Here is a 16,156-nt window from a genome sequence, read left to right as displayed (position 1 = left end):
AAATAAATTTAATGCTTCTTCATTTTAATTAATAATAACACCTAGATTAAGTGATTTTCATAGAATTATTGAAAAATAAATCTCATTACTATAAATCACACAACCATTGTGTAACTTGATGATAATGCCCTACATGTCAGAAGTGATAACCTGTTTTTTACACACTACTGTAAAAATGTGTAAGTGAAGTCGCTCAGTTATGTCTGATTCTTTGTGATCCCATGGGCTGTAGCCTGTCAGGCTCCTTTGACCACGGGATTTTTCAGGCAAGAATACTGGAGTGGTTTGCCATTTCCTTCTCCAGGGGATCTTCCTGACCCATAGATCGAACACGGGTCTCCCACACTGCAGGCAGACTTTTTACCATCTGAGCCACCAGCGAAACCTGTAGAAAGATATGGGTGATATAAAGTAATTGTGTTTTCCAAGTTAATGTCACTTGCTAAATCCACACCTATCTCCTGGTTTGTCATGTTAAGCAATAGAAAAAGATTAGACTCCCACAGTCTTATGTAAATTACAGCTTCCATTCTGGTCAATATTTTTATCCTTAATATATTATTCATCTCACAAAACAATAACAAAAAGTTTTCTGCTATCACTGCTTATCAAATTCCTCTTTTTACCATAAAATTTGTCATACTTCCAAAACTATAGTCTTTGTTTACCTCATATCATTATTAAAGTTTTAAATTAAAAAAAAAAAAACAAACAAACATGTAAGGCCCTGGTGAATGTTGGCTAAATATTAGCTTTATGATTGTTATTGTTGTTATTTAAACTGGAGGGACAGTACAAGGAGGAAAGGCCAAAGCACAGAGTAGGTGCAGCAAAGAGAACTCAGGCTCTTTGGCTTCCTTTGCTGCTAATACTGATCTCTCAAGTCACTTAGGATAAATGAATATAGGAAAATTAGCTAAATGTATTTACAACAAACCTTACTCCAGTGTCCCTTGTAGAATTTGGAGCGTGAAAGACAAGAAAGACTCACAAACAACATCCATTTTTGTTAAATCCTCTTTCCTAGTAGATAAGAACCCACTTGCTGAAAAGTAGTTACTCAAGTTTCAGAGGTTTTTTCATGCCCGGTTTACTTCAGTGATTCTGCAGTGCCTTCTAGAAGACTTATTTTATTTCTTTGCATGGAGATAAGCTTTAACCAACTAGGCTTAATACAGCAAGGACTAGGAAAATGTTGAGATTTGATTTTTCATTTAATGAAGGACTCATTTGTATTCATTAAATAAGTATGTTTGAATTTTTGCCACATGTCAGTTGATTCATGCTGAGGTGCCATGTTAAAAAATCCAATGGTTTTCTCTTTAGTGGTATTCCTGTCCCTGAGCCTGTTTTGCCAAGAAAACACTATGAACATTGTCTTGGATCAAGTTCCCTAGACATGGAGTCTGATTAGAGATTTATTTAAGGGATTTCCTCAGGAAAATCCTGCAAGTGGGCAAGGGAAACAGGACAGGTCAGGGAAAGCAATACAGCAAATAAGTGATTTCCAAAGTTTTAATCTCAGACTGATTCCAAACATTGCTCTGGAGCATAAGTTGTGTCTTGTCCAGAGAAAAGAAAGTTGGGTGTTATTTCTGGCTTTGGCTTGAAGAGAGGGGAAAGAGGATGCAACTCTCTAGACACCTCCAAGAAAATGGCTTGTTCACCCAAAAGCTAATGAACCTTCGTATCTTCTCTAAGAAGGCGAAGGTGTGAACTGTTGACAGATAAAACATACAGCTGAGATATGTGTGCCAACTCAATAAAGAGAATCTGGATAGGGTACCAACACCATCAGCTATAAGTGGGACCTCAAGAGAAGATCCATATGATATGATGATATGATGCAAAATGAAACAAATATATTTATGGCAGTTTTCTACCATAATTTATTGAATTAATTTTTTGTGTAATATCTGGCCAAGAGGTCTAGAAAGATGAGAGCAAAGAAAAAAAAAATGTCAAAGGCATTAAACATAATCAATGTTAATTCTTAATAAGTTCCAAGAAATATGCTAAATAGTTTACAAATATTAACTAACTTAAATATTTCAACTGACTGGTAAGATTTTCCTGCTTTTGCAGATGAGGAAACTGGAGGTTAGCAAGATGAGAAAACTGGAAGTCACTAACTCACCCGTGCTCACACAACTGTTTCCTTAAATCTTGATTTCTTTATTTTGCTGCTTGTGTTTTAGTTTCCTCATTCACGATAATAAAGACACAACAATTTGATTATGTCCTTGATGTAATTTATTTAGATGAAAGACAGTGTTGTCCTAAGAGTACCTTGAATAATTTTGTTAGAAGGTAGTTCCTAGGATCCTACCTAAAACATATTCAAACAGAATCTCTAGAACTAGGAGTCCAAGAAAATGATTCAAATATCACATAAAATGTTTGCAAATTGATGAACTAGATAAATAGTATTTTAGTTACATCAGTAGCATTAGCTCTGGAACAAATGAGACTTACCCACAAGAGTCATTGAGCCATTACACACACACACACACACACACACACACACACACACACACAGAACTAAAATGTTTGTATCCAGGCAAGGTATTTTAAATGCAGTCTATGTATTGTCCCAGAGTAGGATTTTTAAATAACGAAAGGGAGTTTTTCTGAGGTCATGTTTACAACATGAAAAGTGATCTCTTCCTTACACAAAAAATGTCAAGATCTATAGAGGAGACACAGTAGAAGAAATTGAGGTGATCGAGAGAAATACAGAGGAAAGCAAACCAAGTGTAGAGAAGGCATCAGCAGGTATTCCTCAGAGTGTATTGGACAAAAAAAATTTTAATTATTTTTGGTGAGCACAGGTTTGCAAGTCATAAAGTGTTATTGCTTAGGTCTCTAGTTAACTCGGATGCAGTTGGAGATAACTAGAAATTTTCAGAACTAATACTGAAAGCCTTGATAACAGGTAAGCAATGCAACCTGCACAGTTAAAACTGCATAAAGGAAGCTGGTGGGACAGAGTAAATGGACAAAGCCAGTGATTAAATAGCTAATCCCAATAGGGGATTATAAGCAGAAAAATTATCGGAGATTTCTGTAAATTAATAATCTCTCAAGAAACCAGGTTTGCTTAACCACAAAATCAAGCAGCCTTGCTTAGCAACAAAATGAGGCAGCAGAAACACAAGACATGCCCCCAAACAATAAAACAGTGGTGGCATGAGACCTACATACTGCCCAGTGAGCTAAGATGATGATCCCTAAGACAAATACTATGCACGCATAAAAAGCAATAATTTATGGGTTGAGCTTGACCATGTAGGGACAAGTAAACTCCTCCGCTCAATCTGGAGGAGGAACTGATGATGGAAGCATGACGTTTACTCAAGAAAGACAAAGAAGTTCTCCTCCCCACTGTTCCTTTGATTATAAATACCCCAGTATGTCCTTCAGGTGAAGCATTTCTTGCCCATCTGCTTGTAAACTTCACAAGCGTCCTATTGTAGTAAATCACTTCTTATCTATCCCTTTGTCTCTCAGTGAATTCTTTTCTACACTGAGACATAAAGGACTATGGTACTGGAGCTCTTTGGAGCCCCTGATATGACACCAATTGGTTCAAAGCAATAGACTGAAAGTAAAGTTAGGATAATGAAGAGATTGGGGGCCTCTTGCCATTCCTCATCAAGGTTTTCACTCGAATTTGAAATAGAAAAAGGAAGAGACTACCCAGTTTTAGTTTGATAAACATATCTATTAATACTAACTGGTTCAGTAAACTGTTCAAGATTCTCTTTATAGGCTCTGTGTTCAACAATTAACAGTGAATCCTTTTTTACTATTAAAATATGAAATTAATAACACCTTCAAACATTTATTCCTTTTAATTTATTTATTTTAATTGGAGGCTAATTACTTTACAATATTGTAGTGGTTTTTGTCATACATTGACATGACTCAGCCATGGGTGTACATCTGTTCCCCATCCTGAAACCCCTCCAACTTCACTCCCCATCCCGTGCCTCAGGGTCATCCCAGTGCACCAGCCCTGAGCACCCTGTCTCATGCATCGAACCTGGACTGGTGATCTGTTTCACATATAATATACATGTTTCAATGCTATTCTCTCAAATCATCCCACCCCCACCTTCTCCCACATAGCCCAAAAGACTGTTCTATACATCTGTGTCTCTTTTGCTGTCTCACATATAGGGTTATCATTACCATCTTTCTAAATTCCATATATATGCGTTAGTATATATATGTATATATATTAGTGTATATATATGTATGTTATGTATATATGCATACATGTTAGTGTGTATATATATGTTAGCATATATATATATGTTATATGTTGTATATGTGTGTGTATATATGTTACTATATACATTATGTATATATGTTAGTATATATGTGTTAGTATATTTATATATATGTTAGTATATATATATATTAGTATATATATATGTGTGTATATATATATATGTACACACATGTGTATATATATATATATGTATGTATAACTGTATTAGTGTTTTTCTTTCTGACTTACTTCACTCTGTATAATAGGCTCCAGTTTCATTCACCTCATTAGAACCAATTCAAATGTATTCTTTTTAATGGCTAAGTAATATTCCATTATGTATATGTACCACAGCTTTCTTATCCATTCATCTGCTGATGGATATCTAGGTTACTTCCATGTCCTGGCTATTATAAGCAGTGCTGTGATGAACATTGGGGTACACATTTCTCTTTTAATTCTGGTTTCCTCAGTGTGTATGCCCAGCAGTGGGACTGCTGGGTCATATGGCAGTTCTATTTCTAGTTGTTTTAAGGAATCACTACACTGTTCTCCATAGTGTCTGTACTAGTTTGCATTCCCACTAACAGTGTAAGAGGGTTCCCTTTTCTCCACACCCTCTCCAGCGTTTTTTTTTTTGTTTTTTTTTTTTTTTTTTTTTTTTTTTTTTGTAGACTTTTGGATAGCAGCAGTTCTGACTGGCATGAGATGGTACCTCACTGTGGTTTTGATTTGCATTTCTCTGATAATGAGTGATGTGGAGCATCTTTTCATGTGTTTGTTAGCCATCTGTATGTCTTCTTTGGAGAAATGTCTGTTTAGTTCTTTGGCCCATTTTTTGATTGGGTCATTTATTTTTCTGGAATTGAGCTGCAGGAGCTGCTTGTATATTTTGTAGATTAATTCTTTGTCAATTGCTTCATTTGCTATTATTTTCTCCCATTCTGAAGGCTGTCTTTTCACCTTGCTTATAGTTTCCTTCGTTGTGCAAAGGCTTTTAAGTTTAATTAGGTCTCATTTGTTTATTTTTGCTTTAATTTCCATTATTCTGGGAGGTGGGTCACAGAGGCTCCTGCCATGATTTATGTCAGAGAGTGTTTTGCCTATGTTTTCCTCTAGGAGTTTAATAGTTTCTGGTCTTATATTTAGATCTTTAATCCATTTTGAGTTTATTTTTGTGTATGGTGTTAGAAAGTGTTCTAGTTTCATTATTTTACAAGTGGTTGACCAGTTTTCCCAGCAACACTTGTTAAAGAGATTGTATTTTCTCCATTATATATTCTTGCCTCCTTTGTCAAACATAAGGTGTCTATAGGTGCGTGGATTTATCTCTGGGCTTTCTATTTTGTTCCATTGATCTATATTTCTGTCTTAGTGCCAGTACCATACTATCTTGATGACTGTAACTTTGTAATATAGCCTGAAGTCAGGTAGGTTGATTCCTCTAGTTCTTTCTTCTTTCTCGATTGCTTTGGCTATTCGAGGTTTTTTGTATTTCCATACAAATTGTGAAATTATTTGTTCCAGTTCTCTGAAAAATACCACTGGTAGCTTGAAAGGGATTGCATTGAATCTGTAGATTGCTTTAGGTAGTATACTCATTTTCACTATATTCATTCTTCTGATCTATGAACGTGGTATATTTCTCCATCTATTTGTGTCATCTTTGATTTCTTTCACCAATGTTTTATAGTTTTTTATATATAGGTCTTTTGTTTCTTTAGGTAGATTTATTCCCAAGTATTTTATTCTTTTCGTTGTGATGATGAATGGAATTGTTTCCTTAATTTGTCTTTCTGTTTTCTCATTGTTAGTGTATAGGAATGCAACAGACTTCTGTGTATTAATTTTATATCCTGCAACTTTACTATATCCATTGATTACCTCTAGTAATTTTCTGGTGGAGTCTTTAGGGTTTTCTATGTAGAGGATCATGTCATCTGCAAACAGTGAACGTTTTACTTCTTCTTTTCCAATCTGGATTACTTTTATTTCTTTTTCTTCTCTGATTGATGTGGCTAAAACTTCTAAAACTATGTTGAATAGTAGTGGTGAGAGTGGGCACCCTTGTCTTGTTTGTGACTTTAGGGGAAAGGCTTTCAATTTTTCACCATTGAAGATAATGTTTGCTGTGGGTGTGTAGCTTTTATTATGTTGAGGTTTGTTCCTTCTATAAATAGATATCAAAACTAGAATAGCTCAAAGGGAAACTATAATGAAGATTTTGGTGTCTAAAATAGGCATTTCTAGTAATAAGCAAAGGTTCTAGATTCTGTTTTAACAAAACTCATTCCAGTGTACACTTACACACTTGCTGGGTTAAATCCTGAGTAATCCTCCCATAAAGTTAAGGTATTGCATTCTACCAACAGTCACTAATCCTGAGGAAATACATTCCTAAATAGTACACTAATATGAACATAGGAAGTCAAGAGATAACTGGACTAAAAGGCAAGTTTGGCTTTGGAGTACAAAATGAAGCAGGGAAGAAGCCAAAAGAGTTTTACCAAGAGAACTCACTGGTCATAACAAACACCCTTTCCCAATAATGCAAGAGACAACTCTACACATGGACATTACCAAATGGTCAATACCAAAACCAGATTGATTATATTCTTTGCAATGGAAACAGAGAGAGACTTTATTTTTTTTATACTCCAAAATCACTGCAGATGGTGACTGCAGCCACGAAATTAAAAGCTGCTTGCTCCTTGGAAGAAAAGCTATGGCCAACCTGGACAGCATATTAAAAAGCAGAGACATTACCATGCCAACAAAGTTCCATCTAGTCAAAGCTATCGTTTTTCTAGTAGACAAGTATAGATATGAGAGTTGGACTATAAAGAAAGGTGAGTGCTGAAGAATTGATGCTTTTGAACTGTGGCGTTGAAGAAGACTCTTTGAGAGTCCGTTGTACTGTGAGGAGATCCAGTCATTCAATCTTAAAGGAAATCAATCCTGAATATTCATTGAAAGAACTGATGTTGAAGCTGAAATTCCAATGCTTTGGCCACCTGATGTGAAGGGCTGAGTCTTTTAAAAAGACCCTGATGCTAGAAAAGATTGAATGTAGAAGAAGAAGGGGACAACAGAGGACACGATGTTTTGATTTTATCACTGACTCAATGGATACGAGTTTGAGCAATCTCTCGGAATGGTGAAGGACAGAGAAGCCTTGTGTAATGCAGTCCACGGGGTTGCAAGGAGTTGGGCATGATTGAGTGACTGACGAACAATGAACAATATACATAACCCTAGTAATCCTTGCAAAATATTGATTTTAAAATAATCACAATGACCTCATTCAAGGCAAATGTGGCCATATAATTTTATTTGACCAATTAAAATGTGAGCTGAATGTGTCATATCACTTCTGGATGGAAGTTTTGAGAGCTGGACAGTTCATATTCGTTTTTCTTAATCTTGGCAACTGTCAACTAAAAATTGCATAACCTAAAAGTTGAGAATTATATTTTACTCAGTGGACAAAACTGAGGACTTAACCCTGGGATACAGCATTTCAGATAATTCTGAGAAACTGACTGAAGGAGTCAACGTTGAAGCCTAGATACACAGGAATTTTCGTAACAAAAGACCAGATATTTGTAGCATCAAGATTACTGTTAATTAAAGAAAACCTGTTATATCAAGTTAAGGAATTGAGTGTTTTTCTACCTATGGGAAGATCCGAGTGTCTGGGCTCACTGAAATCATTCCTTTGATATGAACCTCTGCTATTTGAGGCCAGTATCCTGTGTTTTCTTATCATGAGTCTCCTCAGAGTGCACAGTGGGAGTGGTGGTGACTAGAGTGGGGGACATGGTTCACATCCTGCATTTTCTCAGGGCTCACCAGCCAATGGACAGCTGTAATGTGATGGCTGCAGCATCTTTTGTTAACTGATATGGCAGACAGTATTTTTCATTCACACAACCTGCAAAGTTTCAGATGTTGATTATCTCATTAACCTCCTTCTCAGAAAGAAAACAGATAGGACAACCTCCAGGCAGCCAGTAATGAACATGAAGTATGAGCAAGAAATTAACATTTGTTTTCACTCAGCCCTAAAGACATTAAGGATTACTTGTAACTGCAACATAGTTTGGTCTTCTTGACTAATACAATTGCAGACTAGCATCTCTTATGTCTTTTCTAAATTTATATGATATTATAAATGGCCCTTTTCACATCTCATATTAAATTTAACAGAAACTGCAATAAATTAAATATACCTTATACAGTAATAATCTTCAAAAAGAACTGATATTTCTCTACATTATATCATTCCCTAGTGATTAAATAGTGCAGATCAGGGAACCCAAAGGTGTTTCACAAAGGAAACAGCTTCCAGTCATCCGGATCAGTGAGAGTTGTGCATGGGTCACAGAATGGAACTCAGTCTCATTAACAACAGAAAGCAGTTTTAAGAACTAAAAAACAAAGAGTGAATCCTTCAGACTGCAATCAATAGCTCCCATCAGCATTAGAAACTCTGACGTATTTGTGCCTAAAATACAAGTTGCTCTTTTATTAACTTCCCTGGTGGCTCAGAGGTTAAGGAGTCTGCCTGCAATGCGGGATTCCGGGTTCAATCCCTGGGTTGGGAAGAGCTCCTGGAGAAGGAAATGGCAACCCACTCCAGTATTCTTGCCTGGAAAATCCCATGAATGGAAGAGCCTGGCAAGCTACAGTCCATGGGGTCACAAAGAGTCAGACACGACTGAGCGACTTCACTTCTTTTATTGACAGCAGCCTTTTTTCAATGACCACTACACTCTCTCCCATATCTTAAATTTTGATGTTTAGAACAAACTGCTTGCAAAAAAATTCTTACTTTAGCATGGGTTTTTGAATTCATAGAGAATGTTGTAGAGAAATGTGGAATTACAATAACCTAGTATTCAAAAGATTTATTAACCTAAATTCAGGAAAATGTTAAGGCATGAAACAAATATTTTTATTTCTCAATACACCTATGTATCAGATGATACGTTATTTTAAGGACCCAATTAAAAAAAAAAAAAAAAAAGACATTCTCTCTACATTTACCTGCATTTGTGACTTTTTAAAAAATCACAGTTACCTTTAATAATGCATATAAAACATGAGTTTTCATTTGACTAATAATTATGCCATTTCATTTTATTAAATTCAGCTATATCAAGGTTAATTTAAAATCATTGTTAATTTAAAATCATCACTGCTTTCTTGAATTTTTCTAGGGAATTTCACAGTTCAGGAAGTCAGCAATAATATATTTTACAACATCTAGGTCAGGTACTTATCTTCCCAGAGCAGGAGAAATCAGACCAAGGGGATTGAATCAAATAACTTAAAATGCTTAATATTCTAGCAGTCAGCTCCTAAGGAGCTCTGAGTGTTAGAAAAACAATTTTAGCATTCCAAGACAACAGTTATGATTCTAAAAGCTGTGTCTGGATGAATCATATTTTAAATTTATGTATTCCAAATTAAAATCAATGACAGTTTTAATAAACAATTGGCTGTTTATTAACAATAAGATGAAGAATGCTACTCTCCCCTCATTGTTTTCTTCATGTTCTTTCATGATTCTTCCATGTCAATACAATGTTGTTGGCTTAAAGAATGCATAACAAAAACAAAATCTTTGATATGAACTTCAGCTTTGTATCTTTTTTGAAAAAGACAGTTTTGGTCTTCTACATCAGTACTATAAATTTTGTAGTATAAAAATTTTTTGTTGTATCAATACAAGAAACTGTAGTGTACTAATGTGCAGCATTCTTCAAAAAATAGCATGTGATTTTACAAAAATTTAACTTTTCTGTTAAAAAATGTTTTTCTTTATGTGGGTCAAGTAATTTAAGTGGCCATTAAAATGCAAAAAAACTCTGTATTCTACTTCCACTGACAAATCTAAGTATACTTTTAAGTAGATTGGCTGAGCAGTGAAATGGTCAGTTTCATGGAATGTAACTACTGTATAGATATCGTCATATAGGAAGACAATGGCAGAAAGTGAAAGTTAAGTAGCTCAGTCGTGTCCAACTCTTTGAGACCCCATGGACTGTAGCCTACCAGGTTCCACCGTCCATGGGATTTTCCAAGCAAGAATACTGGAGTGGGTTTCCATTTCCTTCTCCAGGGGCTCTTCCTGACCCAGGGATTGAACCCGGGTCTCCCGCATTGTAGACAGACACTTTTTTACCATCTGAGCCTCCAGGGAACTCCCGATGGCAACGGTGGAGGTGGAACTCAAAACCAAGTTTCACTACCATAGTACTGATAGCTTACAGTGATTTATGTCAGATTCCTGTTCTGAAGAAGAGGATTTGGCTTCGGGACCAGAGACCAGACTTAACCACTCAGGGCTCTTGTGTGGCAGAAGTTTTATCAGTGAAAAGGGGCAGACAAAGCTTCTGACATAGATATAAGAAGTGGGCAGATAGCGCTCCACTCGCTAGTCTTAGCAAGGGAGCTATATACTTTTAAATTGTTTATTATGGTAAACATAAAGACTGTCTCAAGGTTGTAAAGATCATACTAGACCCACTCCAACAATTTACATTTTAAGATGTCAGGATTAGAACTAACAATAGAAAAATTTTACCAAACCCATTCCCACAATTTACATTTTAAAATAACAGGATTAGTCATAAACTTTTCAAGGACAGACTGTCCTCAAGCAGGATACAGTGTTGTTATATGATCCTTAGTACAGAGTTTAAGCTGAGTTGTTTTGTTGTGTAATCATCAGCTCCAGGCTTAAAGGAAAAAAAAAAAAAAAAAAAAAAAAACTTTTCTGTGACTAAGACTAAGGGATGTAGGAAAAAAAAAAATTGTCCTTTTCTCCTTGAGAATGCCAGAACCCTCTCCCCTCCTCTAGGACCCTGGATTTATCAACCTACCTAAAAATTGACTTTTTCAGTACCATACTTCCCCAACATGTATTTGTAGCAGCAAAATGTGTCCTATAATAAGATAGTGGAATTTCTAATGAAAATATTACTGAATCAGTGTTATTGTGAACATAGTATGTGTTTTATTTATATTGATTATCTGATTTCTTCAATCATGTATCATGCCAGAGTTACTCATCCCTCAGTCTATTTCTCACCTTATTATTATTATTATTTTTGCCCTATTTTAATAAAAATAGAGCTGAACTATTGGAGAAGGACATGGCAACCCACTCCAGTGTTCTTGCCTGGAGAATCCCAGGAATGGCAGGGCGTGGTGGGCTGCCATCTATGGGGTCGCACAGAGTTGAACACTACTGAAGTGATTTAGCAGCAGCAGCAGCAGCAGCAGAGCTGAACTAACACAAATAGAAAGGCAAATAAGTGAAAACTTGCTGGTAGCCATTGCAACATATTACTATAGTTTCTCTCCAATGTCTGAATAGTGGACTCAGGTAAAACCATAGCACATGCTACTATATAAAAAATAGATAACTAATAAGGACCTACTGTATAACAGTATAGGAAACTCCCCTCAATACCCTGCTGTGGCCTATATGGGAAAATAATCTAAAAGAGTGGCTATGAGTATATGTATGACTCGCTCACTGTGCTATGCACTGGAAACTAACAGAATGTGGTAAATCAATTATACTCCAATAGGCATTTTTTTTTAATGTAGTAAATTTTTCAGCCAACTGGCATCTCACTTGAGCCAATCATGCATTCATTGGGTTAAGAAACCTCTAGAGCACTTAACAAAATGGTATGGGCATGAAGACTAAAGTTTTCTAGTTCCTACTAAGGCCCAGAAAAGAACTGTTTTTGCCTGACTGAATAAAAAAGTATTACTATTCAGAAATAAAGGGTCAATTTTGAGCACATCTTTGTCTTTGTCACTAATATTTGACTTCCAGAATAGATAAGCCCCTCATTGATTCATATCCTAGCCCTACAAACTACATCTATAAATAAAAATTTTGCATGCTCACTAAAAATTTTGTATAGCTTTGGAGTAAATAACAGAAGCAAATGAGATTAAGAAGAGGTGGCAAGAATACACAGAAGAACCATAGAAAAAAGGTCTTAATGACCGGGATAAACACGATGTTGTGGTCATTCACCTAAAGCCAGACATCCTGGAGTATGAAGCCAAGTGGGCCTTAGGAAGCATTACTATGAACAAAGCTAGTATAAGTGATGGAATTTAACTGAGCTATTTAAAATCCTAGAAGACGAAGCTGTTAAAGTGCTGCACTCAATATGTCAGCAAATTGAAAACTTACCAGTGGCCACAGGTCTGGAAAAGGTCAGTTTTCATTGCAGTCCAAAAGAAGGGCAATGCCAAAGAATGTTCAAGCTACTGAAAAATTATGATCATTTTACTTGCTAGCAAGGTAATTCTCAAAATTCTTCAGGCTAAGGTTCAACAGTACATGAATGGAGAACTTCCAGATGTACAAGCTGGATTTTAAAAAGGCAGAGGAACCAAAGATCAAATTGCCAACATCCATTGGATCAGAGAACAAGCAAGAGAATTCCAGGAAAATATCTGCTTCACTGACTACACTTAAGCCTTTGACTGTGGATCACAATAAACTAAGGAGAATTCTTAAAGAGATGGGAATACTAGATCACCTTACCTGTCTCCTGAGAAACTTGTATGCAGGTCAGCAAACAACAGTTAGAATGGGACATGGAACAACAGACTGGTTTCAAATAGGGAAAGGAGTACATCAAGGCTGTATATTGCCACCCTGCTTATTTAACTTATATGCAGAGTACATCATGCAAAATGCCAGGCTGTATGAAGCACAAGCTGGAATCAAGATTGCCAGGAGAAATACCAATAACCTCAGATATGTAGATGGCACCACTCTTATGGCAGAAAGCAAAGAACTAAAGAGCCTCTAGGTGAAAGTGAAAGAGGAAAATGAAAAAGCTGACTTAAAACTCAACATTCAGAAAACTAAGATTATGGCATCCAGCCCCATCACTTCATGGCAAATAGGTGGGGAAACAATGGAAAATTGACAGACTTTATTTTTTTTCTGCTCAAAAATCACTGCAGATGGTGACTGCAGCCATGAAATTAAAAGACACTTGCTCCTTGGAAGAAAAGTTATGACCAACCTAGACAGCATATTAAAAAGCAGAGACATTACTTTGCCAACAAAGGTCTGTCTAGTCAAGGCTATGGTTTTTCCAGTAATCATGTATGGATATGAGAGTTGGACTATAAAGAAACTTGAGCACCAAAGAATTGATGTTTTGAACTGTGGTGTTGGAGAAGAGTCTTGAAAGTCCCTTGGACTGCAAGGAGATCCAACCAGTCCATCCTAAAGGAAATCAGTGCTGAATATTCATTGGAAGGACTGATGTTGAAGCTGAAACTCCAATGCTTTGGCGACCTGATGCAAAGAACTGAATAATTTGAAAAGACCCTGATGCTGGGAAAGATTAAAGGTGGGAGGAGAAGGGGATGACAGAGGATGAGATGGCTGGATGGCATCACCAACTCAATGGGCATGAGCCTGAGTAAACTCCAGGAATTGGTGATGGACAGGGAGGCCTGGCATGCTGCAGTCCATGTGGTTGCGAAGAGTCAGATACGACTGAGCAACTGAACTGAACTGCAGAATACATCATGTAAAATTTCAGGCTGCATGAATCACAAACTGGAATCAAGATTGCTGGGAGAAATATTAACAATGTCAGATATGCAAATGATGTCATTCTAATAGAAGAAAGGGAAGAGGAACTAAAGAGTCTCTTGATGAGGGTGAAAGTGTTAGTCGCTCAGTCATGTCTGAATCTGTAACCCCATGGACTGGAGTCCACCAGGCTCCTCTGTCCAAGGGATTCCCAAGGCAAGAGTACTGGAAAGGGTTGCCATTTCCTTCTCCAGGTTATCTTCCCAACCCAGGGATTGAACTGGGGTCTCCTGTATTGCAGGCAGATTCTTTATCATCTGAGCCTCAGTGATCAATGCAAAAAAAAAAAAAAAAAAAAAAGGAAAAGAAGAGAATAGAAAAGACTAGAGGTCTCTTCAAGAAAATTTGTGAGACCAAGGGAACATTTCATGCAAAGATGGTCACAATAAAGGACAGAAATGGTATAAAACTTAACATAAGCAGAAGATACTGTGAGAAGGTGGCAAGAATACACCAAAGAACTATACAAAAGAGATATTCATGACTCAGGTAACCATGATGATGTGACCACTCACCTACAGCCAGACATCCTGGCATGCGAAGTCAAGTAAACCTTAGGAAGCATCACTATGAACAAAGCCAGTAGAGGTGATGGAATTCCATTTGAGCTATTTCAAGTCTTAAAAGATGATGCTGTTAATGTGCTGCACTCAATATGCCAGCAAATTTGGAAAATTCAGCAGTGGCACAGAACTGGAAAATGTCAGTTTTCATTCCAATCCCAAAGAAAAGCAATGTCAAAGAATGTTTAAACGACTGCACAATTGCACTCATCTCACAGGCTAACAAAGTAATGCTCAAGATTCTCAAAGTGAGTCTTCTACAGTATGTGAACCGTGAACTTCTCGATGTTCAAGCTGGATTTAGAAAAGGCAGAGGAACCAGAGATAAAATTGCCAACATCCGTTGGATCATAGAAAAAGCAAGAGAGTTCCAAAGAAGCATCTTCTTTTGCTTAACTGTCTATGTCAAAGTCTGTGACTGTGTGGATCACAACAAACTGTGGAAATTTCTTAAAGAGATGGGGATACCAGAACACCCTACCTGCCTCCTGAGAAATCTGTATGGAGATCAAGAAACAACAGGTAGAACTGGACACAGAACAAGAGACTGGTTCCAAATTGGGATAGGAGTATGTCAAGGCTCTATATTTTGACCCTGATTATTTAAATTATATGCAGGGTGCATCATGCAAACTGCCAGGCTGGATGAACCACAAGCTGGAATCAAGATTCCTGGCAGTAACATCAAAAACCTCATATATGCATATGACACTATCTTTAAGAGCCTCTTGATGAAAGTGAAAGAGGAGAGTGAACAAGAAAGCTTGAAACTCAATATTCAAAAATGAAGATCATGGCATCCAGTCCCAGCACTTCTTGGCAAATAGATGGGGAAATAATGGAAACAGTGACAGACTTTATTTACTTGGGCTCCAAAATCACTGCAGAAGGTGACTGCAGCCATGAAATTAACAGACAGTTGCTCCTTGGAAGAAAAACTATGTCGAAATTAGACAGCATATTAAAAAACAGAGACATTACTTTGCCAACAAAAGTAAATTTAGTCAAGGCTATGGTTTATCCAGTAGTCTTGTATGGATGTGAGAGTTGGCCTATAAAGAAAGTTGCATGCAGGAGAACTGATACATTCAAAATTTGGTCCTGGAAAAGATTCCTGAGAGTCCCTTGGACTACAAGAAGATCAAACCAGTTAATCCTAAAGGAAATCAACCCTGTATATTCATTGGAAAGACTCATGCTTAACCACCTGTATATTCGCCACCTGGTGTAAAGAGCAGACTCATTTCGGGGTGGGGGGGGTGAGGGGAAGGGGTGAAAAGACCCTGATGCCTGCATCAGAAAGATTGAAGGTAAAAGGAGAATATGGTGGTAGAGTATGAGATACTTAGATAGCATCTCCAACTCACTATACATGAAACTGGCACAAAATCTGAGGGATCCTGGCGTCCTTCAGTCAATGGGGTTGAAAACAGTCAGACATGACTTAGTGACTGAACAACAATGGGGTAAAAAGTCATGAAATGATGAGGAGGAAGATAATGATGAGGATGGTTATGAACTGTGTGTGTGCTCAGTGGTATCAAACTCTTTGTAATCCGAAGGACTGTAGCCTGCCACACTCCTCTGTCCATAGAATTCCCCAGGCAAGAATACTGGAGTGGGTTACCACTTCCTTTGTAGAAGAGCTTCCCAACACAGGGA

This window comes from Dama dama, chromosome 15 (assembly GCF_033118175.1).
Source record: "Dama dama isolate Ldn47 chromosome 15, ASM3311817v1, whole genome shotgun sequence".
Taxonomy (NCBI): Eukaryota; Metazoa; Chordata; class Mammalia; order Artiodactyla; family Cervidae; genus Dama; species Dama dama.
Note: the sequence above shows the minus strand (reverse complement) of the source record.